The sequence below is a fragment of the Triticum dicoccoides genome, chromosome 7B (genome assembly GCF_002162155.2).
Source record: "Triticum dicoccoides isolate Atlit2015 ecotype Zavitan chromosome 7B, WEW_v2.0, whole genome shotgun sequence".
Taxonomy (NCBI): Eukaryota; Viridiplantae; Streptophyta; class Magnoliopsida; order Poales; family Poaceae; genus Triticum; species Triticum dicoccoides.
The window spans coordinates 580,713,965-580,725,827 of NC_041393.1; positions in this window are offsets into that span (position 1 = coordinate 580,713,965).

An 11,863-nucleotide genomic window follows, 5' to 3' on the forward strand; every position below is an offset into this window, starting at 1 on the left:
TACCCATTTATTGAAATGGTTTGGTATCCGGAACATCAGGTAACAGGTCAGACTTCGGAAGCTCAAGAATCCATAAGAAATAACTACGGAAGTAAATCCTGCAAAATCCTTATGGGAAGGTGGCCAACTTCTTCAATCAAGATACTACAATAATAGGTCTTCCGGCTGGGTGTGTTGGCCACGACATCCACTTACCGGTTACAGAAAGGCCAATATTATAGTTCTTGGGAAATGTTCCAACTGTCATATCTGCCTGAGATTCAGATCTGGTTGGTGTCAGGATATTCCAGACACATCAAGTCTAGAAGAAAAAATGAAAGTTTGCAACACAAATCGACGAGATGACGTTGTGAGATTCTCGGGAAATGAACTACGATAGCAAGCTCCAAAACATGAGCTGGTTCTGCTACCACATGTGAACATGCTGTCCCAGACAAACATGATCACATGGTAGTCTTACAATAAAACACTACCGAGTTCAGGTAGGGAACCATCATCGAGGATATCGAAGTCTTGTGCACTTATCGATGAACTTCTTATCCCTGAACAAATCAATCAGTGGCTTGGTGTGCTAAGGATACGTATGGAATGAAGATGATCAGTCTATCAGACCATAGAATACTTCGCACGTGCATGACTGACTTGGGATGATTCCAGAGGAGGTAAAACAAGCCTTCTCAAATTCATGGCGGCAACTTGCATCAAGTGCGCATGAATTAGGGGGACTCACTTCTTTCGTCCAAACAAATGCTTCACGAACGGGTCATGAAGAAAATGCTTATAAAAGTTTCCAATACTAGCTGGATGTTTAACATGAATCATGGGGAAGGTAAAAATGTTGTCGATGGGCTCAACAACATGTCATCCAGATTTCCATGAAGATGGAATTCCATAATTATGTGAACACGGTGATAGCATTGGTCAGACCCGAAAAATATAATGGTGTATGCTCGAGGAAACAACCACGAGTAAGACAACATTACGAATATCATTGGTTATGATTTGATTTGACAATAGCCCATACTAAAATCAAAGTTTGGACAAGACAATAGACCCAACAACTAATCACGGGGATCAGTTGATGAAGATATCATCTCTCTTCAACATACATACAAGATACCCCTTAAAATGATCTAAACCGTACAAGCTTTATCTTCCAACTCTCCAAGTTGTTGTTTAGCTTATCCAACTAGCTCAGGGTATCCGACACAGACTCTTGGAGAAGGGGTGGTTCATAGAGAAACCATCTTGATCACGAACTCAACATAGCGGTCAGGGGACGACCTGGTGATACTTCTGAGAAGATATTCGGAAAATCACGAACCACCGATATGTTACTAAGCTCGAGAATAATCTTGCTTTTCACGGCAAGACGATATGATCAAAAGAGCGAGGAACCGATACGATCCTGACTCATTGACCGAGGAGTGCACCCGGAATAAGGACTAGGTAGCACAATCTATCTTAGAATGAAGATTCAAGAACCAACACGCTCAGAATGAAATTATTGTTCTTTAACTACCAAGCAACAAGGTTGCTAGGAGTATAGATTTCACACCTCACGATTCACTTGTCGGCATTCCGGTTGTGACAACACGGAACCGAGGAATGAATAATGATGGCGAGAAGTATCACTATGTCAGGATTTGATAAGAGGTGGTGCAATTCTCATGACAATAATAACATAAAGAAGGTAATACATCAAGGTAGGACAGACCAGGAGCTGGATTGCATTTGATCTGCGGGATACAACTGCTTTGACCCAATCCTGGATATGCATGAGGTACTGGAGTTTGTTTCTCCTAGTCATTCCAGAATAGAATGACTTGACGGACCACAAGAGTAAAAGGCATTGATGAATGAATGCATGCATACTTTTGACTATCAATTGATAGACGAGGGCCAGAAAACAACTAAAGAGGGACGACACAAAGAACATATGATTTTCTGAGTTGTGGGTACATAGATTAGTATGTCGAACCAAGTTCAACAAGTTTCTTCCGGGTAATCCATGCAGAGAGGTAGGACTGGCAGAGTATCAACATAGAATCGAGAACTCATCAAGAGCATTCTTGTTGTGATCTCTTGGTTCAAGGAACTTCTGCCATAAGCGGTTCATAGTATTTGGAAGAAGGAAATACCACGGACCTCGAGGACTAACACAAAGGTTACTAGTATCCTAAAGGAACTAGCAATCACTATCAACATGAGGTAAGTAGGGTAAATCTCGGGTTCAAAACCCAGAAGTAGAATACCTACTAACTAGTTGGCATCACGGGATGCTTTCGAGGATGATGGCCAGAATAATCACACTGGGAACACAAAACATAGCTAGATTACTAGATGATTCTATAAGACATCTAGGGCCATAATAATAGCTCCAACATATACGTCGAGGCAATAGAGTACCTCAACTCACCGTTTAGTGTGGTTAATCTGGCCCAAAGGGACATCAAAACGGGATGAAGGAATTTGCAAATGCTTCACACTATTTAGAAACCCGGGATGACTCGGACAGCATAACGACTGTAAATGCTCAAAAGAATTTGAGACATGCTACAAAAATGGTGGCATAACCACTAAGAAGCACAATATCAAGGTTTCAAGATCAACAGTTAACATACGGAGGTAGAAACTGAACTGAGGTTTAAATCCAATGAGTTTGTTGATTAGTAACACGTGATCCTGATAGAAAGAAGAGAAAGCCTAGTTCCTTAACCCCGTAGGAAAAATATGATGACTCAGATCAGAAGGGCATAAGGTATAAGGAGTAAAAAGAGCCTTATGTTCCATCCCACAATCAATTCCCCTACATATAACTAAAGCATTTCTAGACTCAACTTCGACCAGTTTGGCTTGGTAATCCTACAGGCAGTCAAGCTCTGATACCAAAGCTGTCAGGAAACCGATCCTAAGTCACACCGATCTAGCATGTAACACATCATATCACTTTGCGGCCTCACGCACGGTATTCCCATGGGTGCCACCTTACCTGGCCCGAGACCGTTTGCGCCTTTTGGCTCACGTATATGATAGTGCCGCTAGCATCCATATGACAAAGAACTCGGACTGACATGGCTAGTCGTGAACCCAAAGTGGCACTAACTTACAGGGACGGGCATACATGACCCAACAACGAACGTGTCGGTCATCAGCGAGTGAATCCAGGCTGTAGCAACTGGGCTAGCAGGACTCCGGTAAACCGGGCTGTAGCAGGTTAACAGGACTCCGGTAGACACCGCATGACATTTCCCCGAAGGGATAGACACAGGAACGAAGAAGGACACATGCCGGCCAGCCTAAGTGTTCCGGAGCAGTAGCAAGCTACTAGGGCTCAGTGGAAGCACTAGGAGACATTTCCCGGTAAGAGAGGCTACTAAGGATAAAACACTAGATAGTCAGACCCCACACATATCAAGCATTTCAAATCATACACGCAATATGCTCGATATGTGCAAATACAACATGGCATCACAACATAACTCTACGACTCAAAGTATTTATTCAATAGGCTCCGAGGAGCGAGATAATACAAAACATGAGTCTCATGACCCAACATTCAGAGCATACAAGTCAAAGCACATGTGGAAGCTTAACATGTCTGAGTACAGACATCTACAAATGAAAAAGGCTGAGAAGCCTGACTAACTACTAGATCCTGCCGAGGGCTCAAGATCATAGCTGAGGTAAAAAGCTAAACGTCGAAGCCCACGCTATACTACTAGCAAGACTGAAGTCTCTCTGCAAAAACATAAAATAGGCAAACGTGAGTACAAATGTACCCAACAAGACTTACATCAGAACTATCTACATATGCATCATTATCAACAAAGGGGTGGTGGGGTTTAACTGCAGCAAGCCAGCTTTGACTCGGTGGCTATCCTGAACTACGACTGCAAGTAACTCTTTGAGGTGGCGCACACGAGTCCACATATTCACCATATCAATACACCACTATAAATCCGCTCCCATCTCCCTACGAGAACGCCATCCGTAGCACTCACGCTTATCTTGCGTATTTTAGAGTATCCACTTTCACTTGTCTATGAACTGTATAGGCAACCTAGAAGTCCTTTACCGCGGACACGGCTATTCGAATAGATCATATTAACCCTGCAGGGGTGTACTTCTTCACACACGCTCTCACCACTTACCGCTGTTTACACGACATGTACTCGACAACCTTCAAGCGGAAGCCCAGCGAGGGTGTCGGCCACGACCTGACTAACCACACAAGTCTCTCGTCCAGGTTTATCGCCTATTCAGGTTCCATCCGGAAGGAGATCCGGCCGGGGTGTCGCTCACGGCCCCAAACGATGTGTGCAGGGTTCCCAAGCCCACCTCGACGGGTGGATCTACGCTTGGTACACCGTGCCATGGTGCCTAGTCTGTCCCAAGCCCACCTGTACCGGGTGCCACTTGGTAGACTACTAACACAACCTACAAACACCAGAAACTAGTTGCAACTCCTGGACAAAGATCATGTTGATTAATAAGTCGAGAGGGGTCGAGTTACCGGAACCCAATGTGTGGTAGTAACTGTTCATGGATCACAAACACAGAACTCAGTTCCTAAGGACGGCCTCAATGAGACAGCCCACCATGTACTCCTACATGGCCTCTCACCGCTACCTTTACCAAATCTTGTTCACACACTTAGCTCACACACAGTAGGACATGTTCACACACTTCCAATTCATCCCCGATGAATCAGACCTGACTCAACTCTAAGCAGTAGCAGGCATGACAAACAAACATGAATGAGTAGGCACATCAGGGCTCAAACAATTCCTACTCATGCTAGTGGGTTTCATCTATTTACTGTGGCAATGACAGGTCATGCAGAGGAAAAGGGGTTCAACTACCGCAGCATGTAACAGTTGAATTGGTGTTGTCCTAATGCAGTAAAAGAGAGCAGGAGCGAGAGAGTGGGATTGTATCAGAATGAACAAGGAGGTTTTGCTTGCCTGGCACTTCTGAAGATAGCATTGAGTCTTCATCAGTGTCAACGATCACAACGTCGGAACATCGTCTACCGAGAGGGGACAAGCACCGACAACAAATAAGAAACACAATCAATGCAATGCACAATATGATGCATGATCATGACATGGCAATATGCTGTGGTTTGGGCTAATGCAACTAGTAGCAAGTTAAATGGAGTTGGTTTGAACCCTAGGTTCAAATTCAAACTCCATATGTGGATATTCATATGCCATTTATTTTATTTGCCCTAAGCAGTGGTCATAAGTTGTTCTAACATGCATGAAAATGGTACAGATGGATAGATTGGATTTTTCTGATCATATTTCATTTGGAGTTACGGTTGATTTTATATGAATTTTAGAAGTTTTAGGTATTTTCTGGAATTTCTGAATTATTTTAAATACAGAAATTGTTTACTGCGTCAGCATGACAAAAACATGACGTCAGCAGGTCAACGGGCTAGTCTAGGTCAAACCTGACGCGTGGGGTCCACACGTCAGTGATTAACTAACTAATTTAACTTAATTAGTGTTAAACTACTACCAACTAAAATTGTCAGTGGAGTTAATTAATCTTAATTAAAAACTAAACTAAGATTAGCTGGGGCCTGGGCCCACTTGTCAGCGACCCATGGGAGGTCAAACCCCTGGTCAACAGGGCCTAACAAGCCGGCGGCTCGTCGCCGGTGGCAACAGGCGCAACGGAGGGCTCGGGTTCGCTCTCCCGGCGCCCAAACGAGCGGCGGAGGGCACCCGCGGGGAGCTGGAGCTCTCCCGCATCTAGTGCAGCAAGAGGCAGCAGCTGGGGTGGATGGAGTTGAGCGCGGCGAGGTCATCCGCGGCGGCCGGAATTCCGCCGGGTGCGGGGACGCGGCTGCGGTGTGTTGGGAAAGCAACTGGCGGTGGCGTTGGCTTCATGCGGGCTGTGGTGGCTCAGACCACGATGGCGCCATGGCCGGAGGCGGAAGGCTCTCGGGCTCGATGGGAACGACGACTATGCGGCGCAATCGAGCAAGGGGACAGAGGGGGACGAAGGAGGAGCTCACGGCGGGTCAGACGAGCGGCTCGGTGGCCTCAGGGGAGGCTTGGAGGCGACGGGCGACGATGGCGATCTCCGGCGGCCATGCAGAGAATAAGTGCTCGATGACGAGGCTTCAAGGCGTCCGGGGTCATGTGGTTCGGCGTAGAGGTGCGCGGCAGTGAGGCGGAGCTCGTGGGCGGGGTGGCTGGCCGTGGGGAGGTCGGTGGTAGCGGCGAATGGCAACGATGGCGGCGACTCCGTTCGGTGGTGAGAAAGAGGGGTCCAGGGGAGAGGATGAGGGCGAGGGAGAGAGCAGAGAGTGAGGGGAAATTGAGAAGGGGGCCTCGGGCGTCTCCAGACGCGGATTAGGACGAAGGAGAGGCCTCCAGCGCGAAGCAGGAGGTGGCCGGCGTCGACGCGCGTGCGTCCAGCACGCAGCTGCTTCGGGGCGAGGGGGAGGAAGACGACTGGCAGCTGGGCTGCACAGTAACGGGCCGCGCAGGTGGGCTGGTATCCCTGGTGGGCCTCAAGGTAAGTCCAGGTAAGGTTGCTCTGTTTTATTTCCTGTTTTCTATTTTCTGTAAAATTTAGGGCTTTTCTAAAAATACTAAAACGTTTCCAAAAATCCTACAAATAACTGTGGGCTCTGTTAGGATTATTCCTAACAGCCCACACTTAAGTTCAGAATTAATTAAGCACATTAAATAATATATAGCATTTAAATGCCCAATTGCAAATACTATATGATTTAATTCAATGACCAAATATGTCATGGAAAAATGTGCAACACCTCTGGTTACTGCTTACAGTATTAACTAGAAATGATGAACATTTTTGGAAGCCATTTGGACTTACTGAGAATATTTTAGGTGAACCTAGTGAATTCCTTTTTATGCTAGGGTTTGAACATCCCTCATTTCAAGTTCATTTGGAAGTTAAACATGATGTACACATGAAGGACTAGCCTACTGCGTACCAGGACTAGGGATGTGACAGCCGGGCCCGGACGTCCCGCGCCGCCTTGTTCAGCACGGCCGTCCCGCCCCCTGGCGCCCAGTCTAGTGAGCTGAGCTAGCCGCTTCCAGGTCTTGGGTTGACGAGCCGGTGCCCCTGGCCTCCTGTGGAGGCGGCGTCGAGGCCGCCTTCCCCGCGCGCTAGTGTGCCGAAGGCTGGACCGCAAGGTCAGCCCCCGTGGCTGGCTCCCTCCAGCCGGCAGTGCGGGTAGCGTGTTGGACTGGCTGCCTTGGTCCGCTGCAGCTGGTGATGGCGGAATCACCTCCGTCTCCGGGAAGATGTCGTCGCGCACCTTCCTCTCCATGACCGGCTGGTCGCCGTCAGCCCCTTCAGGCGGCACCACCGAGGCTTCGGGCATTGGCGCCACGGCGCGGAGGGGGATGACGAGCTGTGGGGGTTGGCCGCGTGAGGCCTCCCCCGCCTGCACTGCAGCTGCGACATCCGCCTGTGTCTGGGCCATGAAGCCGGCCTGCGCCCTCGCGGCCTCGTCCACATCCTCCTGCGCCGCCTTGGCGGCAGCCGCCTTCTGCCGCTCTGCCTCATGCGCCTCCCACGCGTTCCTCTTCGTCGCCGCCTGAAGCTCGGCGCACGGGTCTACACGGCGGGAGCTGGCGGAGCCCCTCGCCGCCCCCACAACGGAGCCGACAACCGACCGCTCCAGAGAGAGCGGGGCCCTGTTGTAGCAAGAGAAAGAAAACTCAGAAGACCATTTGCAAGAAAAAAGGAAGATTGCGTCAAGAGGCCGGCACTTACGCAGAAACCATTTGAGGCTCCTTCATGACCTTGCGGAAGCGGTTTGCCTTCGCGACCGCTTCCTCTCGCTTGGTCGCCGCGGCTGAGTTCTTGGACTTCTTCAGCCGGGTGCCGAACAACAACTACGCGGCCCGGCGCTTCTGCGCGCCGCCTCGTGCAGCCGGCATGGCAGTCGAGCTCGGGCCCGCCTGATCGGGCGCCGGCTGACGGCGCGGGACGGTTTCCTTGTTGTCGTCATCAGGCCACTCCTCGACGCCGCCTCCACCTCCAGAGCCGCCTGCCTCGCCGCCTCCGCCTGCCATGCCGTGCTCCAGGGCGGCCGCCCCCAAGTCGGGGTCCTCCGTATCACTCTCCTCCCGGTTGGGGAGGAACTGACGCTCTGGGCCTGTGGCGCCGGCTGCCGGCTGGAGAAGAGCGCTCTGTTACGTAGCCGATTGGTCAAGATGGCCAAAAGAAGAACTCGGTAGCTAAAGGAAAGAAGAAGACACGGAGACTTACTATTGGCGGTGGATCCGCGTGCGAGTACGACTCCTTGCCGAATCGCCTTTCCTCCTCCGGGAGCTTGCAATTTGAAATATAGTTCACCAAGTGAGCTACCCCCGAGTGCGGCATCTCCTTGGTGCACATCCGGCATGGGTCATGATGCCCGCTCATCTGACATATCATGTGTGGCCAGCCTTGGAGCGGGAGCACTCGGCGCGCCACAAAGGCGGTTAGCAAGTCGGGCCCACTGAGGCCTTCCGACCTCATCATCACCTTAAGCCGGGCGATGGCGGCGGCACCGGCGACCGACAGCGTGTTGGGCCGGTACTTCTAGTTGGTCCGTCTTTCAGCCGGCAGGCCGGCTGCATAAGCCGACAAGTTGACCTAGTCGCCTGCCGGGTGGACGCTCTTCACATAGAAATACGACAACTGCCACAGCTTCACCGACTGTATCAGCGAGATGGAGGGGAACGGGTTCTCGGCAGCCAGCCTCCGCACCACGACGAAGGCGCCGCACTGAGCCGGCACACCTTAGCGACGGTGTCGAGCTTCGTGTGGAAGAACTCTCCCCAGAGTTTGATGGTGGGGAGGACGCCAAGGAAGCCCTCACAAAGGGTGACGAAGGCGGACAGCAGCACCACTGTGTTCGGTGTAAGGTGGTGCGGCTGAAGGCCGTAAAAATCAAGGAAGGAGCGGAGAAAACCGCTCGCCGGCAAGTCGAAGCTGCGCAGGAAATGCGACCCAAAGACAATGCATTCGCCCTCCTCCGGCGCCGGCGAAGTCTCCCTCTCCGGCGCTAGGTGGACCCTCACGTAATCCTTCCTGGGCAGCCGCCGCATCCGACGGAGGAAGTCGATGTGGTCCTCATGGACGTTGGAGCTGTCCCATGCTCCGGCGTGTGCCATGAGGTCAAAGAGCTTGAGCGGAGGGATTGCACGGCGGCGGGCGCACGGACTTGCGGCGGCGAGATGCGACACGGCAAGTTGGCTGAGAGCTTGTTGTGGCGGCGTATAACAACAGCGGCAGCAAGAAGAAGAAGAGAATGGCGGAGGAGGGAATGGGCGCGCGTGCGTTCGCCGCCCCTCCTCCCACTATTTATAGCCTCAGAGTGACGAAGCCGAGGAGGCGGGGCGTGCGGGACATGGGATTAACTGCACCCACTCCCCCATGAACCCGCTTTGATCACGCCAATAAAGGTGTGTATTAACCGCTCCAGAATATCAATCGACCGCCTCGGCCACAACGGATCCGCGCGCGGGCTGAGGCGCTGTAGTGTCGGGCCCCAGCTAGCAGCGACGTCCCGTCGCGCGCGTAGGCTAGCAGGCAGGCCCAGGAGGCTAGCGGCGCATGGCACATGGACGGCGGGCGGCCGGACCAACGCCCGGCTCGCGCGCCGCCAGGCTCCCGCCTTTGAGCTTCAAATTCGACCAGACGGCGCGCCTGGTAAAGGCCGAGCCCAAGCTGTCTGTTCTGCAAAGTAGGAAGCTGTTTGGGCTTCTTATTCTCCATTCGACCATGAAACCCCACCACCTTCGGGGACTACTGTCGGAGTAAATGACCACAGGTAGCCTAACCGGCTTCCCCTGGCTCTTCAAAAATATCGGACCGACTACGCCCCTCAAGCATCCAAGACGAAGATCCGCCTTACCTTGGCCGGCTGGGCCATGGCCGACTGCTGGAAGGCGGCAGAGATCAATAAGCAGGCCTAAGGTGGGCTGACTCCTTGTAGGCGGCCACCAGAGTGGCCGATCTCTAGCAGGCGGCCCACCCCATGCGCCCTCAAAGTTTGCAACCACATAAGAGCGATAAGACGGGGCATGACTACAGTGAAGCCTGCCACCCCCGAATCCCGGAGCGGGCATGGCTACAGTGCGTAGTACCAGTCGGCCATCCCCCGCCCAGCACGACATTGTTGCCACGTTGACCGTGACATCACCCATGGCAAAGCGGCCATGCCCCCACGACAGGCTGTCGGTTCGGCCCGCAGGTGGCGGGCCCTACCTATCAGCGAGCCACCAAAAGTTGGCCCGACCAGTCCAGTCGGCCCAAGGGGGGGCCAGCTCCCAGTAGCCGGCCAACCCTTGCCCTGGGAGTTTGTGCACCATCAAGAAGATAAGACGGGGTAAGGATACAGTAAGCGTCCGCCAGGCGGTGGTACTGTAGCCATGCTTGCCCCGACAAAGCCATCGTCGTCTAGGGCGAGGCTACAGTAATAAGCCGCCGACAAGACTCCCAAGCGGTGGGCCCAGCCTGTCGACCAAGATGCCGGCAGCCGGTGGGACCCACCAGTCGGCGGGCCCCAGCAGCCGGCGGAGAAGCCGGCACCCATAGACACTGACGGCCTGGACCCGCATCCAGCCATATTACCATTGTACCCCTGGGGGTAGGCCTATATAAACCCCCCCGGGCACTCATGCAAAGGGTTGATCGCAGATAGTTCCACACACCCATATAGAGAGAAGAGGAGAGCTAGCCATGCCCTTCTTCTTCCTCTAGCCAAACAGCTCAAGGAGCCTCTTGTAGCTACTTATTTATTTAGTGATCATGTGAAGACCCCGCAGAGCAAGACTAAGGGTATTATCTCCTAGGAGAGCCCCAAACCTGGATAAGATTCGCCGGCAGGCATGTCTTCACTTTATCCCGTTTCCAGGCATCGGCGATGTCTTACTGGCCCCCACTATGATTAGCCATCCTTTGGCATATGTCGCACCTACCACCCGATAGTCTGGAGATTTCACAGTCCCCTGCTGGCCTGACTCTCACTCAGCATACATATTCCTTAGACTTGCTACGACGTGCTGGTATGTTGCAGTGCAAGCATGCTACCACTCCTATGTCTGCGACTGATCGGTTATCAGCCTTGGATGGTGCCTTGCTTCCTTTAGATGATGCTATCGAGTATCGCAGTATTGTTGGTGGCTTGCAGTACTTGACTATCACACGGTCGGACATCTCCTATGCGGTCAACCTTGTGTGGCAGTATCTTCATGCTCCTCGGACTTCACACTGGTCAGCTGTGAAGAGTATCCTGTGTTATCTCTCTCATACTGTCTCCTATGGCTTGCATCTTCGGTCTACCTCCTCGAGTGCTAGCTCTCTCGGCGTTCTCTGATGCAGATTGGGCTGGGAGTCTGGATGACCGGCGCTCAATGGGGGGCTATGCTGTCTTCTTTGGTCTCTACTTGATCGCCTGGACAAGCAGGCCACAATATCTCGGAGTAGCACTGAAGCATAGTACAAGGCGGTTGGCTGAGCTCATTTGGGTACAGTCTTTGTTGAGAGAGTTGGGAGTCTCTCAAGAGCAGCCACCGGTTCTTTGGTGTGATAATTGGTGCGATGTATCTTTCATCTAATCCAGTTTTCCATGCTCGTACCAAGCACATCGAAGTTGACTATCACTTTTGTGAGGGAACGTGTTGCACAGAATCTTCTTCATATGAAGTTCATCTCCTCCAAAGATCAACTTGCTGACATCTTCATGAAGCCTCTACACAACCTCAGTTTGTAGGTTGTAGGCGTAATTTTAACTTGGTCTGTACCTCATGACATAGTTAATTTTTTTTCACGAATACACTTGAGTGTGTATCTTTTCATTGATAGGTAGAAA